General features: G+C 42.7%; 1 pseudogene; it reads right to left on the bottom strand.

Moving 5' to 3' along the window:
- Window positions 1–5,264: 5,264 nt before the first annotated feature.
- Window positions 5,265–11,982, bottom strand: LOC116632019 (annotated as a pseudogene).
- Window positions 11,983–20,841: the final 8,859 nt, after the last annotated feature.

Raw genomic sequence — 20,841 nt, 5'->3', positions numbered from 1 at the left:
ACCCAGCCACCCCATCCCTCCCACTCCCCTCCGCTCCAGCAACCCTCAGTTTGTTTCCTGAGATTAAGAGTCTCTTATGGTTTATCTCCCTCTCTGGTTTCAACTTGTTTCATTTTTCTCTCCCTTCCCCTATGATCCTTTGTCTTGTTTTTCAAATTCCTCATATCAGTGAGATCATATGATACTTGTCTTTCTCTGATTGACTTATTTCACTTAGCATAATACCCTCTAGTTCCATCCACATCATTGCAAATGGCAAAATTTCATTTTTTGGTGGCTGCGTATATTCCATTTTGTGTGTGTTGTGTGTATGTGTGTGTATATATATATATATATATATACACCACATCTTCTTTATCCATTCATCTGTTGATGGACATCTAGGCTCTTTCCATAGTTTGGCTATTGTGGACATTGTTGCTATAAACATTGGGGTGCACATACCCCTTCAGATCACTACATTTGTATCTTTGGGATAAATACCTAGTAGTGCAATTATGAGTCGTAGGGGAGCTCTATTTTCAACTTTCTGAGGAACCTCCATACTGTTTTCCACACTGGCTGCACCAGCTTGCATTCCCACCAACAATGTAGGAGGGTTCCCCTTTCTCCCCATCCTCGCCAACATCTGTTGTTTCCTGACTTGTTAATTTTAGCCATTCTGACGGGTGTGAGGTGGTATCTCATTGAGGTTTTGATTTGTATCTCCCTGATGCTGAGTGATGTTGAGCACTTTTTCATGTGTCTGTTGGCCATTTGGATGTCTTCTTTGCAGAAATGTCTGTTCATGTCTTCTGCCCATTTCTTGATTGTATTAGTTGTTCTTTGGGTGTTGAGTTTGATAAGTTCTTTATAGACTTTGGATACTAGCCCTTTATCTGACATGTCATTTGCAAATATCTTCTCCCATTCTGTCAGTTGTCTTTTGGTTTTGTTGACTGTTTCCTTTGCTGTGCAAAAGCTTTAGATCTTGATGAAGTCCCAATAGTTCATTTTTGCCCTTGCTTCCCTTGCCTTTGGCGATGTTTCTAGGAAGAAGTTGCTGCGGCTGAGGTCACAGAGGTTGCTGCCTGTGTTCTCCTCAAGGATTTTGATGGATTCCTGTCTCACATTTAGGTCTTTTACGCATTTTGGGTCTATTTTTGTGTGTGGTGTAAGGAAATGGTCCAGTTTCATTCTTTTGCATGTGGCTGTCCAATTTTCCCAACACCATGTGTTGAAGAGACTGTCTTTTTTCCATTTCTGGGGAATGTTCCATGTGCACTAGAGAAGAATGTGTATTCTGTTGCTTTGGGATGGAATGTTCTGAATGTATCTGTGAAGTCCCTCTGGTCCAGTGTGTCATTTAAAGCCTTTATTTCCTTGTTGATCTTTTGCTTAGATGATCTGTCCATTTCAGGGAGGGGGGTGTTAAAGTCCCCTACTATTACTGTATTATTGTTGGCGTGTTTCTTTGATATTGTTATTAACTGGCTTATATAATTGGCTGCTCCTATGCTAGGGGCATAGATATTTAAAACTGTTAGATCTTCTTGTTGGATAGACCCTTTAAGTATGATGTAGTGTCCTTCCTCATCTCTTATTATAGTCTTTGGTTTAAAATCTAATTTTTCTGTTATAAGGATTGCCACCCCAGCTTTCTTTTGGTGTCCATTAGCATGGTAAATGCTTTTCCACCCCCTCACTTTCAATCTGGAGATGTCTTTGGGTCTAAAATGTGTCTCTTGCAGACAGCATATCAGTGGGTCTTGTTTTTTATCCAATCTGATATGCTGTGTCTTTTGAGTGGGGCATTTAGCCCATTTACATTCAGGGTAACTACTGAAAGATATGAATTTAGTGCCGTTGTATTACCTGTAAAGTCACTGTTTCTGCATATTGTCCCTGTCCCTTCCTGGTCTATGTTACTTTTAGGCTCTCTCTTTGCTTAGAGGACCCCTTTCAGTATTTCTTGTAGTGCTGGTTTGGTGTTTGCAAATTCTTTTAGTTTTTGTTTGTCCTAGAAGCTTTTTATCTCTCCTATTTTCAATGACAGCCTAGCTGGATATAGTATTCTTGGCTGCATATTTTTCTCATTTAGTGCTCTGAATATATCATGCCAGTCCTTTCTGGCCTGCCAGGTCTCTGTGGATAGGTCTGTTGCCAATCTAATGTTTCTACCATTAGAAAGGGTTACAGACCTCTTGTCCCGAGCTGCTTTCAGGATTTTCTCTTTGTCTCTGAGACTGTGAGTTTTACTATTATATGTCGGGGTGTTGACCTATTTTTATTGATTTTGAGAGGGGTTCTCTGTGCCTCCTGGATTTTGATGCCTGTTTCCTTTCCCAAATTAGGGAAGTTCTCTGCTATAATTTGCTCCAATATACCTTCTGCCCCTCTCTCTCTTTCTTCTTCTTCTGGGATCCTAATTATTCTAATGTTGTTTTGCTTTATGGTATCACTTATCTCTCGAATTCTGCCCTCGTGATCCAGTAGTTGTTTATCTCTCTTTTTCTCAGCTTCTTTTTTTTTTTTTTTTTTAAAGATTTTATTTATTTATTTGACAGAGAGAGACACAGCGAGAGAGGGAACACAAGCAGGGGGAGTGGGAGAGGGAGAGGCAGGCTTCCTGCGGAGCAGGGAGCCCGACGCGGGGCTTGATCCCAGGACCCTGGGATCATGACCTGAGCCGAAGGCAGACGCTTAACGACTGAGCCACCCAGGCGCCCCTTTCTCAGCTTCTTTATTCTCCATCATTTGGTCTTCTATATCACTCATTCTGTCTTCTGCCTCATTTATCCTAGCAGTTAGAGCCTCCATTTTTTATTGCACCTCATTAATAGCCTTTTTGATTTTGACTTGATTAGATTTTAATTCTTTTATTTCTCCAGAAAGGGATTTTCTAGTATCTTTTATACTTTCTTCAAGCCCAGCTAGTATCTTTATAATTGTCATTCTGAACTCTAGTTCTGACATCTTACTAATGTCTGTATTGATTAGGTCCCTGGCAGTCAGTACTGCCTCTTGTTCTTTTTTTTGAGGAGTTTTTCTGTCCTGTCATTTTGTCCAGAGGAGAAGAGATGAATGAGAGAACAAAATGCTAAAAGGGTAAAAACAACCCCAGAAAAATATACACTAAACAAATCAGAAGAGACCCAAAACTGGGGGTGGGGGGAGGGGAAAGAAAGGGGGAAAAAAAGAAAAGAATATAATTAGGCTGGTGAATAGAACAGAGTCACACACTAGATTTTGGGTGTATTTTGGTCTGTTAGAAAAATTGCCTCTCAAAATTTTAAAGAAAGAAAAACTTACATATATACAAAAATAAGGGTAAATATGATGAAGGGATGGAATATGACTGTAAAGATTAAAAGTTAAAAAGATTTTTAAAAAGGAATTGATAAGAAGTTGTTGAAAAAAGAATGAAAAAGAAAAATTCAAAAAAAAGAAAAAGAAAATTAAAAAATTTAACTTTGAAAGACTAAAGAATCATGGTAAAAAAGCCATGGATTCTATGTGCAGTATTCCCCTAGCGCTGGAGTTCTGCCGTTCTCACTGATCGGTAAACTTGGTCTTGGCTGGCTGTTCTCGCTGATCTTCTGGGGGAGGGGCCTGTTGCTGTGGTTCCCAAATGTCTTTGCCGGAGGCGGAATTGCCCCGCCCTTGCCGGTCCCGGCTAAGTCATCTGCTCAGGTTTGCTCTCCGGAGCTTTTGTTCCCTGCGAGCTTTCCGTACAGCTTTGGAGGCCGAGAGTGAAAATGGCGGCCTACTAATCTCCGCCCGGAGGAGCCGAGAACTCGGGGCCCCACTCCTCAGTGCGCCCCCAGAGAAAAGTAGTCAATCACTCCTGTCTCCCTGGTCTCCGGCCGCACTCCGTGCTCACCCGGCCTGTGACTGAGCATTTCTATCTCTGGCACCCGACCCCGTGTGGAGTCTCCAAACCCAGCAGATCCCGGTGGTGCGCTCCCGCGCTGCTCCTCCCCGGGGGAGGAAGGGGAGTCTCCCCGGATCTGCCGCTTGTTGGGTCCCTGCTGGAGGAGCAGTGGCCCGACTGTGCCCGGATCACGGTTTATGGCAACCCCGAGCTGAGAGCCCGCGCCTCGGCTCTGTCTCTGCGGCCGGCTTCCCCACTCCGAAACCTGGGAGCTCTGCCGCACTCAGGCAGCCCTGGTCTTTCTGTGACCCCGAGGGTCCTGAGACCACACTGTCCCGCAACGGTTCCACCCCCCGCTTAGCCACTGGAGGGACGTCGCTCAGCGGAGCAGACTTCTAAAAGTTCCGATTTTGTGCTCCGCGGCTCTATCACTTGCCCATAGCCAGCTCCCTCCCCCGCGGTGTATCTACCGAAATATCGCCTCGGATTCACTTCTCCGCACGCACGTCCTACCTTCCAGAAAGTGGTCGCTTGTCTGTTCAGAGAGTTGTTGCTCTTCTTTTCTTTGATCTCCTGTTGAGTCTGTAGGTGTTCAGAATGGTTTGATCCCTATCTAGCTGAATTCCTGGGACCGGACGAAATTTAGGTCTCCTACTCCTCCGCCATCTTGCTCTGCCCTGGCTAGTGATTTTAACATGGTGAGTTTGTTATCACCAAATGCTGGATTTATATTCCTTTAAAGAAGATCAAACTTTTTTGGCAGGCAGTTTAAGTTACTTGTGGGTTTGAAGCCTGATCCATTTGAAGCCTGGTTTTTCAGCTCTTGTAGGGGAGTTGTAGAGTCCCCATTAGCCCAAAGCCAGTTTAACCCCACTTTTAAGGCATGGCCCTTCTGGGGTCTCTACTGAATGCCCCAGGTATTCAAGGCGATCTCTCCACCCTGCCTAGTGAGAACTTAAATGGTTTCGGGCCTACATGAGATCTGAAATTTATTTATGTCCTGCCTTCCTGTCAAGTATTCCTTTCTTTGAAGTTGTCGTCCAGACTAATGGGACTGCACCAGAGGCATAAACAGATCAGTGGAGGTCTGGGTAATTCCTGCCCTTTTTAAGTACTCTGCCCTGGAAAGTGTAGCCACCTCAATCTCTCTCAACTCCAATCTCTGTTTAGATTTCTCTTTCTGGGCCATGGTCTGGACATTTCCTCCAGGCAGAAAGCCTAGGTGGTAGTAAGGCTCACCTCATTTTCTCCCTTTTCTCAGTTTTGTGCTGAGAAGCCTGCAAATTGTTTTTTTTTTTTTTATATTGTTTCCAGTTTTCTAGTTGTTTATGGTGGGAAGGTACTTCTGGATCATCTTATCAATGGGTGCACAAGTAACTACCCCACTCTTTTTTTTTTGTAGCACTAGGGTTTATTGAGCTGTGCCTTCGTGCAGACGCTGGGGCTTGCCCATGGTGCCCTGGATGCATAAAGCCCAGATGTTCTGCCAGTTCCTCTTAAGCAATGACGCCAGGAAACTGACAGCCAAGTGGATGTTGTCCACAAGCTCGTCCTTTGTCATCTTCACGGGGCCAACAGCCACTGCCAGACACAGCACCTTCTTCATCTGGCCTTTGATTCTGGACTTCACTTCATCCACTTTGGCCACCATGTTCTCATTGTGGGTCAACAAGGAGGGGAACTTGCCAGCCTTCCTGAGGCCTGGGCCCAGGATTCATGGGATCTGCTCGATCAGAGATTCTGAAGCAAAAAAAGGCATCATACTTTTTGGCTAGCTTCTTGACTCATGTTTTATTCTTGTTGAGCTCCCTCAGTGCCTCAGTATCCATGAGGGGAAATATCCACAGTCGGCCTCATCACAATGCTGCTGGTCCCCCCAAAACACATACGGGGAATTTGGGGCAGGGAGTGGACTTAAACCTGCTGGTGCCCAAGAAGGGTTTGTCCTTCTGAGGGCCTTAATTCTTCAAGCTGATGTGCAGCTCCACCATCTCCCAAGACTTCAGTGCACACGCTGGTTTCCATGCGGGACTTCCCGAGCCGCCCCCTACAGGGTGTCCGGGGAGACTGCTGCTCATGGCGCCATGCCACAATAAGCCGAAAAGAGAGTCAGTGCTCCAGGCTTACATTTGAATTTCCAGCACTGGATTACCAGATTGAGGGAGCCCCCACTACGAAGCACAGACACTAAGACAAAAGGGGAAAAAGGACCAAGAAAACCCCAGATGATTCAGAGAGCAAAGTTTTTAAAAGAATTTTAATGAAAACCCTAAAAGGGACCCAAGAAGATACTGCATCACTGAAATCACAGAATGCCATGAATTTTTTTTAATGCAGGGAATAAAAAAGTTTTTGAAATTAAAAATATGCTAGAAGAAAGAAAAAATTCAGTATAAAGTATCAAAGATACAACTGAGGAAATTTTTCAGACAGTTGAACAAAAAGACAAGGAGATAGAAGGTACCAGAGAAGAGACAAATCCACCACAGGATTGATCAAGAGAGCCCAAATTTTCTTTTTTTTTTTTTTTTTAAAGATTTTATTTATTTATTTGACAGAGAGAGAGAGATAACGAGAGCAGGAACACAAGCAGGGGGAGTGGGAGAGGGAGAAGCAGGCTTCTTGCTGAGCAGGGAGCCCGATGTGGGACTCGATCCCAGGACCCTGGGATCATGACCTGAGCCGAAGGCAGACGCTTAACGACTGAGCCACCCAGGCGCCCGAGAGCCCAAATTTTCAATTCAAAGTATCTTTAGGAAAACTATAGAAAAAAAGGAGGACAAGAAATTATGGAAAAAGAAAAGAAAACTTTCCGGGGCGCCTAAGTGGCTCAGTCGTTAAGCATCTGCCTTTGGCTCAGGTCATGGTCCCAGGGTCCTGGGATCGAGCCCCACATCGGGCTCCCTGCTCCATGGGAAGCCTGCTTCTCCCTCTCCCACTCCCCCTGCTTGTGTTCCCTCTCTCGCTCTGTCTCTCTATGTCAAATAAATAAATAAAAATCTTTAAAAATTAAAAAAGAAAAGAAAAGAAAACTTCCCAAATAAGAGTGTGAGCCTCTAGATTGAAAAAGGCCACTGACAGCTCAGCTCAATGAATTAAAGATCCTCACCAGGTAAACCATGACCAAAACTCAGGACACCTGAACAAATGAGATGCTCTCAGAAGCATACAAAATGTCAAGGATTAGAAAGGCACAGTGACACAGGAAATGAGAGGACAATAGGCTAGTGCCTACAACTTCTAAGAGGACATGATTGCCATCTGGAGATTCATACCCTGATGAACTACCAAGTGAATGTAAGGGTCTAATAGAAGTATTTTCAAATACTCACTGCAACAAAAATTTGACCCTCCATTCATTCTCATGAAGCAGCAGAAGGATGTGCCCCATCAATCACAGTGACAACCCAGGGTCCGGAAAACGAGGCATCTCGAACAAGAGACCGTGGGAACCCCCTGGAAAATGCCGGAGGTGGGGAGCTCCAGGGTGATAGCTGTGCAGCCAGCTCCGAGGACAGTTAGTGTAGGCTGGAGGGGGACAATGGTAAGGGATTGTTCAGAGAAGGGGGCAAGGGGACCTGATTATTGACTTGATATGACTATTGTGAAGAGTTTTCATTCACCGTGTTATTTAGAATTATGAAGGCAAATATGAAAAATGGAGAAGATTTGAAAATCTGGGTCGTGGGAACTGGAGATCAGGAGGGCCTTGGGGAGTGACTGTTATTTTTTGTTTTAACCCTGTACTTCTGTCTGATTGTTAAAACTCTTCATTTATTACTTCAATAAATAAAAAAATACTAAAAGGGTAAGAGGCCTAGAAATAAAAGTACAGGGTAGGTGTGGCCATCATATCCAGGAAAGCTAGACCCCTGGAAAACTGGAGTTCCTGGGGTGAATTTAGAAGGGACCTTACCAGAGGACCAATTTAGGGAGAAATGTAACTGTGAAGGCTAACTGGAAATTTCTGTTACCAAGTCTGCACGTTCTTTCAATAGAGAAACAGATTCAAGAAGTCTAATTACATTCAGAAGGTCGCTTGATAAAGAGGAAAGCAAAGTGAAGGGAGTTATATAGTCCCCAGAAATATTTCTTTTTTTTTTTTTTTTTTAAGATTTTACTTATTTATTTGTCAGAGAGGGAGAGAGAGAGCACAAGCAGGGGGAGCGGCAGAAGGAGAGAGAGAAGCAGACTCCCCACTGAGCAGGGAGCCCGATGTGGGGCTCGATCCCAGGACCCTGGGATCATGACCTGAGCTGAAGGCAGATGCTTAACTGACTGAGCCCCTAGTCCTTAGAAATATTTCATTCAAAAAAAAAATATTTCATTCAGACCATGATCAAAATCGCCTGGTGAGTCACCTGCTCCTTTAAGAGCTATCAGAGATCAGCAAACTTTCTCTGTCAAGGTCTAGATATTCAACATTTCCACTGTGCAGGCTGGCTCTGTCCCAACTGGTCAACTCAGCTGTTACAGCTGGTTATCCCCGTTTTATCTGACCTGGTGTTAGCATGTTGTGCTTTTTCATCCAGTTTCTGTTTTTATTTATGTTCCAAGAGAAATAACAGGATTTGCGCCAGTGGACTTTCTAGAACAAGTTGGATCATGGCTAAGATGTCAAGAAGAGTCTATTCATTTTGGTTTGTCATTAGGATTTCATTTCATGAAAGGAGGTTTCGTGAGATTCTCACTAACATGCAAGGACAATTTCAGGTTCATTCTGTGAACTTACAGATGCTCTCTAAAGAACCGCAGACATTTTCTTACGGCGTGGCTATCGGACCAGCTCTGCCTTTTGTGTTTGTTTTCACCGCGGTTAAAAACCACAGCAATTACTCAAATGCAAAGAACTGAAACAGCAAGAATTAATGTTTGGCTCTTGGAAATTGAACATTTTGCTTTTCCACTTGCTTGCAATCTATCTTATTTAGTCTGCTGAGAGCAAAAAGGCAAAATAAAGAATGTTTTCCAAGATCTGTTCAGAGGACAAGCAGCAATTGTAGATTCAGTCACAAAGCTCAGAATTTCAGTCATTCAGCACCTGCTTACTGGGCGTTTACGGGGGGCTTGGTGCATACAGAACAGAGCACCGAACAACACACCAAATTTGTGGTTGTATATTATGTAGCCACAGGTGCCGATACTGGGATGCCTCAAGGACCCAGGCGCTACACGTGGCCTCGGCTTCTCATAGTATGGTAGTGAGGTTCGGAGACAGAGCTTCCCCAGAGCAAGGGTCCCAAGAGCATAACCTTCCAGAGAGCAGGGCAGAGGCTTTTCTTGCCTGGCCTAGGAAGTCACACTAACATCACTTCCATCATATGTCACAAGCTCACTCAGATTCTAGGAGAGGGGATATAGGCTCCATCCCTCAATTGTTGAATTTGTGACCATCTTCTAAAACTGCCTCAAGGAGTTGGCCATTTGGAGCAGGGAGTAGAATGGTCAAGATCTGTACTGTCCATTCTGGAAGCAGCTGGTCACATGGGGCTATTTAAATGGGAATTAGGGACACTTGGGTGGCTCAGTCAGTTAAGCGTCTGCCTTCGGCTCAGGTCATGATCCCAGGGTCCTGGGATCGAGCCCCGGGTCGAGCCCCGAGTCAGGGTCCCTGCTCATCGGGAAGCCTGCTTCTCCGTCTCCCACTCCCCCTGCTTGTGTTCCCTCTCTCGCTGTGTCTCTCTCTGTCAAATAAATAAATAAAATCTTTAAAAATAAATAAATAAGTGGAAACTAATCATGTTGCAAGCACTCCAGAGCTGCACGTGGCTAGGGGCCACCATGTTGGAGAACACAGCCAGCACTGTGGGAGGTTCTGTTGGACGTGCTGCCCTGGGTGGATGTAACTGTATGGGCCAGTTCTCTGAGTTAGAACATACATGGACTTAGAAGTGGAATAGAAAAAAGCCCTGGCTTTACATACACTATGTGCTACTTAACTGAATTTAAATAAAATTAAATTAAAAAAATAAAGTACACAATGAATATACTTTCCCCAATAAAATATTTGTCCTTCCTGAAAAGAAGGAAAGAGAGAAAGAAAGGGAAAGAAAGAAAACCTGGCTTTAAGGACAGGTTCTTTGGCTGCTTTTTGCTGTTGTGTGCCTAGTATCTAGTGCATAATAGGCCCTCACAATTTTTTTGTGGAACGAAAGGATGTATACATAGGGAAGGCTTAAGTATACCACGTGCCAAGGTAGAGAAAAAGGGCCTCAGATGAGAGTGGAGTAGACCAGGGTCAGATCACACAGGGCCTTTCTTTCTTAAGGAGTTTATATTTTATTTTAAGTAAAATAGAACTCGCATAATATGTTGTTTCATATTTTGCTTATTTATGAGAGGCCTAAAAAGAAATAAATTTATTGCAGCTAGTGGGCTTATTTGTTAGTAAAAAAGGCAGTAGACAGAAATCTAGAAATAACAAAGGCCTAACCAAATTAGAAATCTATTTATCTCTGTTTATATAAATGTAGGCTCTTATGGCAACTCCAGAATAATCAGGAACCCAGGCTCTTGATTGGGCCTTCGACTTTATTATCCAAGAGGTCTACTTTGGGCCAGTTTTTTTTTTTATCTGCTTTCTAGACAGGAGAAAGAGAAAAAGAGAGAGGGTGAGCTGCTGGCCCTCATATCCAGGATGATGATCTCACTTCCTCTAGGTCTTTTTTTTTTTTTAAAGATTTGATTCGTTTATTTGAGAGAATGAGAGAGATAGAGAGAGCGTATGAGCGAAGGGAGGGGCAGAGGGAGAGGAAGCAGATTCCCTGCTGAGCCCAACACTGGGTTTGATCCCAGGACCCTGAAATCATGACCTGAGCCGAAGGGAGATGCTTAACCAACTGAGCCACCCAGGCACCACTTACCTCTAGCTTCTTAACTTAATTATATCTGCAAAAACCCTTCCTCCAAATAAGGTCATATTCACAGTTATGGGTGGAGGTCTTGTACGTCTGCTCAATTTAAGGACACTTCTCAGAAAGTTGCACAAAAAACTTCCACTATATCCCTTTGGCCAGTTCTTGATCATATGACCACATCTACCTTGCAAGGGAGGCTAGGATACATAATCTTTATCCTGGGAAATATGTCTTCAGCTAGGAAGGAGAGTTCTATTACTCCAGAAGAAGCCAAGACAAGACATGAGGGGCAGCAACTATCAGTCTCTGGCAGAGCTGTATGCACAGGTGTGTTTCCACTAGACCATGAGCTCCTGGAGAAGGAGTGAGTCTAATTCATCCCCAATCCCCAGCCCAAAGCACGGTGCTTAACATGCAGTAACTCAGCATTGATTGTGTGCTGAATTGCATGCTTCTCCATTTCAAGGTTCTTAAATTCCAATCCCTTTCTCAGAAAGATTTATTTCTTAGAAGCACATTCCCTGCACACCCCCTCCTCCCCCCCCCCCCCGCCCCTGGGCCCTGCTTGCTGAAGAATGAGGGGACTTTTCTCCCATCTTCACCCTGAGAATCTGATGGGGCTCCTGGAGATAAACACAAGTGCAGGGTCCTCCTGGAATTCCTCCACTCTTAAGCTCGTCCCCACTGAGTCCCGAGCAATGTGCCACTTAGAGTTGAAGTAATTCCTCTGGTACTGGCTCTAGCCGTGGACTATGCTCCTGGGAGGTTGGTGATGCTTTGTATTTGCCTGTCTCTCCAAGGTTTGGGGTGACAGTTCACCTCGTGACATCTGTTCTCTGAGGCATCCAAAAAAGAGTTGTTGATTTTCAGTTTGTTTAGCTCTCCTTACTGAGATGGTTCAGAAGAGGATGGATTGGTAGGGGGACAACAAGAAAGAGAGAAAACATGAGGGACAGGGAGGAGAGGCAGGAAACACAGGAAATAAGGAGACTCATGAGCCAGGAGCTCCACCTTCCCGCAGTCACCCCACATCTTCCACCAGCCGGGTATGCACTCAACTGGCCCCCCAGTTCCAACTGCCGCCGCCACACGGGCCATTTTCAACTCTGATTGGTCAGTAGAATCCCCTGCGGAGCTATTATAGCGCCCTGCACCTAGGTGTCCCCTAATTAGAAACACTTTAGGGGCTTCTAAAGTGTCATTGGTGCTGAGAACCCGTGATCTAGAGTCTTGCTCCTCAGGGGATGGTCCACGGACGGGAAGCATTGGCATGGCTTGGGAGCTTGGCAGAGAGGCAGCGTCTCAGACCCGACCCCAGACCTACCCAATCGGAATTTGCAGTTTAACAAGATCCACAGGTGATTTCTATGCACATTAAAGTTCGAGAAACTCTGATGAGATGACCCTCCTATAACCCCCACGATGGCTATCCTCACGAAGCAGACGGCTCCCTGAGACGTGCTATGTGAGCCAGGTGTCCTGCCCAGCACATGGTGTCAGCGGAGAAGTCTGATTCGGCCGCATAGATAGCAAGCCTGCTGTCATTCCCTAAGCCTAATGTGTTTGAAATAGAGAGAATTCGATCTTCCAACAGGGAAAGGGGCTTGGGCCCTTTAGTCTGAAACATCGATACAGGGTTCATTAACTTCAACATCCACAAGAGTAAAAACCACTCTGGTTGGATTAATTGAATAGGTTATAATTGAAGAATTGGGGTTAACTTGGAGGTTAGGGTTGGAAACAGGCGTAAGAGACTTCAGTGGAAAAGCAGATTCAAGCATGAGACCAAGAGAATGACATTGAGAGGAAGGAAGCCAGGGGAGGAAGACGAAGGTCAAGTCAGCTGGGGGGGTGGGGAGCACAACAGGGAGGGCTGGTGGCCTCCAACAGAGCGACTAACAGAGGAAAGGCAACAGTGGCCCCAAGTACCCATTCCCCCCATGCCCCACAGATGCGTTCCTCAACCCTGGCTTCCTGTTTACTTCTGTAAGCTCTGGTTGCCTCCTTCTCTACAACATCTCAGTACTGTGTGGAATAAAATAACCGTGGGCATGTGTCCAGCCCTTTGCTGCTCACTGGAACTGGTGCATAAAGCACAGGTAGTGTGAAGTGGCTAAGGGCTTGGCCTTTGGAGCCACAAAGCCTCAATTCCAAACTCCGCTCTACACTTACTCACTGGGGACCTTGGACAAGTCAGTTGACTTCCTTGGGGTTGTCATCATCTACAAAATAAAGATGATAAGGGCAACCACTCATAATGGTAAATGCAGAAGGATTTGAAGCAAAGACTACCATGCTTGGCACAGTGATATACACATACACACACGTACATATGGTATATTATTTGATATATTTTTAATATATATATTTATGTGTATTTAATATATTTAATACATAATATATATTAAATGATAATCCGAGAAGGAACTGAGACCTGATTCTTTTGGCTTTTTTTGTCGGAAGATTGTTCACCATTCTTTGTGACCTGTCTAGGTTCCTTCGAGAGTGCTAAATGAGAGTAATAACACTTAAAAAGTTATTTTATTTTATTATTATTTTGAAAAGATTTATTAATTTATTTTAGAGAGAGAGAGTGTGTGTGTGAGTGAGGGGAGCGGCAGAGGGAGAGTGAGAAAGAATCCTCAAGCCAACTCCATGTTGAGTGTGGAGCCCATGAGGATCTCAATCCCAGGAGCCCAAGATCATGACCTGAGCTGAAATCAAGAGGCAGCTGCTTAACAGACGGAGCCACCCAGGCGCCCCTTAAAAAGTTATTTTAAACAAATTAATGTGCAGAACTTATTTGGATCCTGATTTAAACAAATGGTGGCTACAAAGATATATGTGATACAATTGGGAAATTTTGAAAATGGACTCATTGTTACATATTAAGGAATTGTTAATTTTGTTAGGTGTGGTTATGTTAAAAAAAAAAAAGATCTTGACACTTAGATTCATCTTAAAGCATTAGGTAAGATCATCTAATATTGCCAACATTTGACTTCTTTTGACCTATAAAAACAGCAGTTGCATATGGCTCAAATATGGACAAAACAGGTATGTATCCGGCACTTCCCTGCTCACCAGGACCCGAGCATAAAGCACAGGTAGACTGCAGGGGCTAAGTGAAGTAATATGATTCTGGGATTTTCTTTTAAAATATTTCTGGGGAAAACAGGGTGGAGAGAGGCCCGTATCCTTGGGTTTTTGTTATGAGAGAGAAACAAGAGTTTCTGTCTCTTTCTCTCTTTTTCTTTTTTAAAAATGGGCCAGCCTCTTTGCTTTCTGTTCAGGAACAAGAAGTTATCCCCTGGCAGGGATTTGGAAAGTCCCAGGGACCCTGATTAGCCTAACTTAGGCAGTGTTTCCACTCCGTAGACCAATCACTGTGGCTGCGGCCGTGAGGCCCTGTGCCTACCCCGTCTGTAGCCAGGAGGAGTATTTTCTGAAGACTTGGGAGGGAGAAGGGCTCAGCAGACCCAAGTGATAGCCATCCTTCTAAGGCCTTTGGTTGTACTAGCTATTAGATTATAAACCATCTTGGCTTACAGATTATGTCTTTTTCCTTCGTGGTTGCTTAGTTGGCTTTTTTCCCAGCTTTTATGTTAAAGTTTATAGAGCTGGCTGCAAACTTTGTTGCAAAAAAGTAGCAGTTTCCATTTCTTCCCCCATTTCCCTTCTTCAGTGGCAACTAGTTTCAACTCTCTGAACTGGTTCTTTCGGTTTTATTTCCACCTAGCGAAATGGCATTTTTATATTGCTATACTTGATTTTTCAGTTTTAGGCATAATCTGTTGATTCCTACCATGCGAGATAATATCTTTCACACACACACACACACACACACACACACACACCTACACTCCCCACCCCACACATTCATCCTTTCTATCCCCCAAACTCACAATAAGTTCTATCAGTATCATGTTGACTGGATCAGGATTTAAAAGTCACAGGTTAAATGTTAAGTGGTTAACATTACAGGATTACGACCATGTCAACAGTTTCCAGCTGAGCCACAGCTGCACAAGCTTTTGCTCTCCTTTGGGCTCATCATTTTTCCCCATAGACATTCAGTCCCTAATTCTGCCATGGTCTATTTTGCCTTAAACAAATACATTCAGATTTATGAGGCATTCTATATCTTCATCATCCCAAAGAAATATCTGAAGCTTGCTGACCTACTCCAGTGTGAACTGGACGCCACTTCCCTTCCTTCCATGTTGGACTCCCTACTTCCTATGGAGGTGGCCTTCCCAACAACCATTGGTGAAACCACCTGTAAAACTGGACCAATAATTATCCTGAATAAAAAAGAATTAGTAGCCGTTAAGAGTAAATTGAATCATGGACGATAATTATTGCAATGAAACTTACCTGTTCCGTTTTGCTGTTTAAAACAATGGGAAACGTAGGAGCTAGTTTCCCTTAGGCAGATACATTTTGCTGAGTTTTCTAGATCCCCCCCCCCTTTTCTTTGAGCATCCTCCCATGGTTGAAGTAGAAACTTAGAAACATTTAAAGATGACATATAACTCTGTATCTATTTTGCATTAGCATTCCTGTAGCAGCTTGAAACAGTGAGGTTAGGATGATATGGCTCTCTGTTTCAATATTTTAAATTTTTTTAGAGCTGTCACACTGAAATGTTCGTGAAAAATTCCATCTGGGTACTCTGCCTCACCAGCATACATCTTGAAGAGAATTAACACCCAGGTCTGAATTTGAGACTTCACTGCACTAATTTCAGGTTAACTAGACCCCCAAAATTCATTTTTTTAATTACATTTTATAAAACGGTTCCTAATAAGGCAGCAGTGTGGTTGAAAATAATTTTGGGAGGACTTATAGTTAGGGAAATATATCAGCTTCAGTCGTTATTAAATATATATAGATAACGACCTCTTCAACAATGTAGAGAGAGCATGTAAACTATTTCTGAACTTCTGATCACAGCTTTTTAGGATCTGGAGGTATGTGTGCTTCTTGTAATATTTGGGGCTTTCTAAATGCTAACTTGGCCAAATGTTTCTAATGTAAAGAAACAGTTTCAGGAAAGATATCCTAATAGTGGTTCTCAAAGTGTGGTCTAGAACAGCATGAGCAAATTCACCTCTCCTGTCACTGCTCCACTTAATGAAAAAGTGAACAAGGGAGAAAGGAAACAATTTGTGTCTTAACACACCCTTTTAGTGATTCTGCTGCAGACTAAGGTTTGAAAACCATCGTCCTAGGAAAACACTGTAAGTTAGTAACAGAGAACCAAGGTAACAGTAGCTTAAAGTATGTATCAGGTTTTTTTACCCATAAAAGAAGCCGAAGTAGGTGGTCTTGGATGGTTCAAATGTTATATTTTCATTCTTTCCTTGCCATAGAAATTGTATCCCCATGTTTTTAAAATGGCAGCTGAGGGATGCCTGGGTGGCTCAGTCGCTAAGCGTCTGCCTTTGGCTCAGGTCATGATCCCGGGGTCCTGGGATCGAGCCCCGCATCTGGGTCCCTGCTTGGCAGGAAGCCTGCTTCTCCCTCTCCCACTCCCCTGCTTGTGTTCCCTCTCTTGCTGTGTCTCTCTCTCTCTGTAAAATAAATAAAATCTTAAAAAAAATAAAATGGCAGCTGAAATTACAGCTACTATAAACACATTCTAAACAGTAGGAAAAAGCAAGGCAGGTGTAGGGAAGGTGAACCAAGTAAGCCGTCTTTTAACTGTATTCTCAGATGCCCCACGCAATGACTTCTGCTTTTTCTTATTTGCAATCCCTAGTGAAAGGGAGGCTGGGAAATAACAGTTGGTCAGATTATTGCTCAGAATAAAAATACACAGAGGCCAGGGAGAATGGGTATTAGAAGGAACCAGCAGCCTTTAGAGCCTTCCTGGAATAGAGTTAAACATCAAAAGTAAGGCTTTCAGAATATGAGCACTTCATTAACCATACATTAAAATACCTTCTTTGATCTGTTAGAGGAATGGCTGCATCCTTGCGTAAGACAAAGGTTTTTGCTCACTTTGAGAATCAGAATAGTCATTTATCAGAATAAGTATATACAGTTTATTTCACACATATTTGATATACACCAACCAAATGTCCTATGCAATTCTCTGACAGGGTGATATGTCAAAGAATATGTAACATAGGAAAAGTGATCAGTAAAAAAAAAATCCATTCTCTTCAGAATTGTAATTCCTTTTTCAGAAAGCAACTCAAGGAAAGGAGAAGCTATATGTATAAAGCTGTTCACAGCACTGTTTTATATGAGAGCAAAGAAAAAAAAGTTATGTAGTTTACAATCCAAATGTCCTATAACAAAGAAAAGGCTGAATGAATTATGGTATGACCATTAGATAGCCATAAAGATCATGCAGGAACATGGGAAAGTGATTGCAAATATATTGGCAGTGGGCAGAGAGATAAAAAGTGTGTATGTATGTGGGTAAGATTAGAAGAGCATTCAGAGTGGAGAAAGGGGAACCCTCCTACACTGTTGATGGGAATGCAAGCTGGTGCAGCCACTCTGGAAAACAGTATGGAGGTTCCTTAAAAAGTTGAAAATAGAGCTACCCTATGACCCAGCAATTGCACTACTGGGTATTTACCCCAAAGATACAAATGTAGTGATCTGAAGGGGTACGTGCACCCCCATGTTTATAGCAGCAATGTCCACAAGCCAAACTATGGAAAGAGCCAGATGAATGGACAAAGAAGACGTGGTATATATATATATACAATGGAATATCACACAGCCATCAAAAAATGAAATCTTGCCATTTGCAATGATGTGGATGGAACTAGAGGGTATTATGCTAAGCAAAATAAGTCAATCAGAGAAAAACAATTATCATATGATTTCACTCATATGTGGAATTTAAGAAACAAAACAGAGGAGCATGGGGGAAGGGAGGGAAAAATAAAACAAGATGAAATCAGAGAGGGAGACAAACCATAAGAGACTCCTAACTCTAGGAAACAAACTGAGGGCTCCTGGAGGGGAGATGGGTGGGGGGAGGGGGTAACTGGGTGATGGGCATTAAGGAGGGCATGTGATGTAATGAGCACTGGGTGTTATATAAGACTGATGAGGGGCGCCTGGGTGGCTCAGTCGTTAAGCATCTGCCTTCTGCTCAGGTCATGATCCCAGGGTCCTGGGATCGAGCCCCACATCGGGCTCTCTGCTCAGCGGGGAGCCTGCTTCTCCCTCTCCCACTCCCCCTGCTTATGTTCCCTCTCTCGCTGTGTCTCTCTCTGTCAAATAAATAAATAAAAGCTTAAAAAAATAAAAAAATAAATAAAAATAAAATAAAAAGACTGATGAAACACTGAAGTCTACTTCTGAAACTAATAATACACTACATGTTAATTAATTGAATTTAAATAAATTTAAAAAAGAACATTCAGAGAACTATAATGGTTTTGTCAGGGTGTTAGAATTATGAATATAAATGATTTCTGTTTACATATCTTTTATTCTATAACAATGACAACAAAAAAAGTAAAATAAATTCACCCAAGTCACAGACCATATTTTTCCCTCAGATTCTCTTCTGGCTGTTTGTCTTCTCCATGATTCAATCCCAGATGCTCCCAGGAAGGACTCTGCTGCTCTATGTGAAGGCCACACCTGAGGCCAGGTGAATAGTCAACACACCCATGTGTGTTGATACACTGATCATTTGTCTTTGAAGAAAAGCTCAAGCTGTTTGTTATGCATCTTCCCAGGAATATCTTTCCAACAGTGGGAATAAATTTGCAATCATCTGCTCTCTCTGCCAGGGTTTCCCCATAATCAGTTTCATGAAATGAGAAACCACTTGTCCTAGTTCATATGTAGATTTGTAGATCCCAAAGGGAATAAAAAAGATATAGAACTGATCACCTAGGAATCAAACCTATGGGTCTTCAATATGATGATAAATACCCCGACCCGCAACTGCTACCAAAAGTCCAAATCCTTCCATGAGAGTCCTGTGGATTTGCATTGTTGTCCAGTTTGGCAAGAGCGAGAATTAATCATAGGTTAAGAGTAGATGTTAATTTTTATTATGTCGAAGATTCCCAAAATGGCCTTACTCCTTGAGGTGGATTGTGATTTGTGAGTGTGACCTGCATACTCCTTGCCAGCTTGGGACGTTGGTGACTTATGGCTTTACACAGGATGATAGAAGAACACTGGTCAGGGGCATTTTCCGAGTGCGTGGGAGGCATAGAGATCAGCCATATGAAACAGTCCTTAGCTTAGCAGAGCTAGGAAAGGTGGTGATATTCAGAACAGAGGGGAAGTTCATCAGGAATCAGCCACCAACCAAACCGAAGGGCCCAGGCGGCTCACCCCAAGGCAGGGGTCCTGGTGTGGAGAGAAGAGGCTTGATTCTCCAGGGACCGAGGGACCTGACATGAAGAGCTCGGTCTCCCCTATCTATAACGTCCACAAAGTAATCCAGCACACAGGAATACTTGTTCAGATAATTCATCTTAGACGAGAAGTCAATCTGGAGGAGAATGAAGACAGATCCTGAAAGATTCCTTCAAATTAAACAATTCAATTTCAAGTGCCCGTATTTTGTGTATTATACACACACGAATTCTTTAACTCTGAAGTGAAATTAACTGTGCTCTTCAAATACTGGGCAAGTGTCATAAATGGAAAGAGTCTTTGCGGGGAACCGGTACCAGGAGAGAAAGGAAACATCACAAATTCCAGGGGTTTGGTTTTCGGAGCATATTTTACTTTACAATCCAAGAGAATTAATATCTGCTAGCAGCATAATACCAAAATGCAACATCAGTCTATTTAAAACTCCTATAATGGGAAATATGTCTTTCAAAAATGGTAAAAAAACAACAAAAACAGCTGTAACATACATATAGTACATTCACTTTCCATTCTCAAAGAAGATTGTCATTTTTGTTTTCATGAAATATGTCAAAATATATATACGTGTGTGTCTGTATAATATTCACATTCTGGAAGGCAAGAGAAATCTTCAAATTTAATTCTGTAAATTTAAACATTTTATTTGTGTATATATATATATTTTTTCCACTTAGAATAACCAAAACATTAAAAATAGCAGCAACATTGATCTTTAAATATTAAAATGTTATAGTAGATCGTTCACATAATGTAGATCTATATTAGTAGCTCTTTCATTATTAACATCTAATACAATTTACAGACTTCAAGGTCCTGGTCTCGTTGCCAAATAACTTAGAATCTAGATTCAATAAATACTATGCAAAGGATGATTATAAAACACAGACTGTAAAACATTTTCTAGACCAGAAAAAAATCATACCAAAAGGTTTTAATCAGGTCTGAAGGAGGTTCAAAGACATGTAAGGAAACTGCAGGATTCCCAAGGCAAAAGAGATGACCTGACAAGCTCCCTGAAATGTTGAACTGAATCCCAGGAAATGTGTTAATGGGGACAAGAAGGCACTGGGGCCATGTTTCATTGGAGTATGGCATGAAAGTAATTAACAACTGGAAAATTTCCAGGGATAGAATGATTTCTCACCAGGAGGCAAGACACTGGACAGGAGATCGATATTTACTTTTCATTTATTCTGATGGCCAAACGCATAAAAACCAAGATTTCAGTGGGACCTTGTGTTGAAGCCTACAAGGCAGAAAAAACTGATCCAAGCCACTGGATCGATGTGCTGATCCTGTTGGCTTAAAAAGAACTTCAGATGTGGTAACAGGGGTTCTTTGTACCTGGATTCATTCACAGAAGTTGCTCCTATGATTGTGGCTTCTTTTATATTTCAAAGGTTTTCCAGAGGAGGTAAGTGGTTAAGTCACACAATGGGGCTGGATCTCTGTTTGCCCTGTAATGAGACTACTCTCTGATATTTACTGTTGATTGTTTGTCTCCATTTTCAAACCAGTTCACACACTATTTTGATTCTCTCTCTCTCTCTCTCTCTCACACACACACACACACACACACACAAATGTGTGAGGAGGCCAGGGTAGGCTCCAAGTACTCACTTTAAAGACCAGGAAAACTGAGGCTCATAGAGACCAAAATGACTTAGCTTGTCACAGTCACACACACAATCAAACTGATAAGTATCTTCTGCAGAACTTAACTCTATCCAACAGTTACTTATTTTCTTTTTAAGATTTATT

Source organism: Phoca vitulina, unplaced genomic scaffold, assembly GCF_004348235.1.
Source record: "Phoca vitulina isolate PV1807 unplaced genomic scaffold, GSC_HSeal_1.0 scaffold6, whole genome shotgun sequence".
NCBI lineage: Eukaryota > Metazoa > Chordata > Mammalia > Carnivora > Phocidae > Phoca > Phoca vitulina.
The sequence above is the reverse complement of the archived record's forward strand: the minus strand, read 5'-3'. Positions and strand labels throughout refer to the sequence as shown.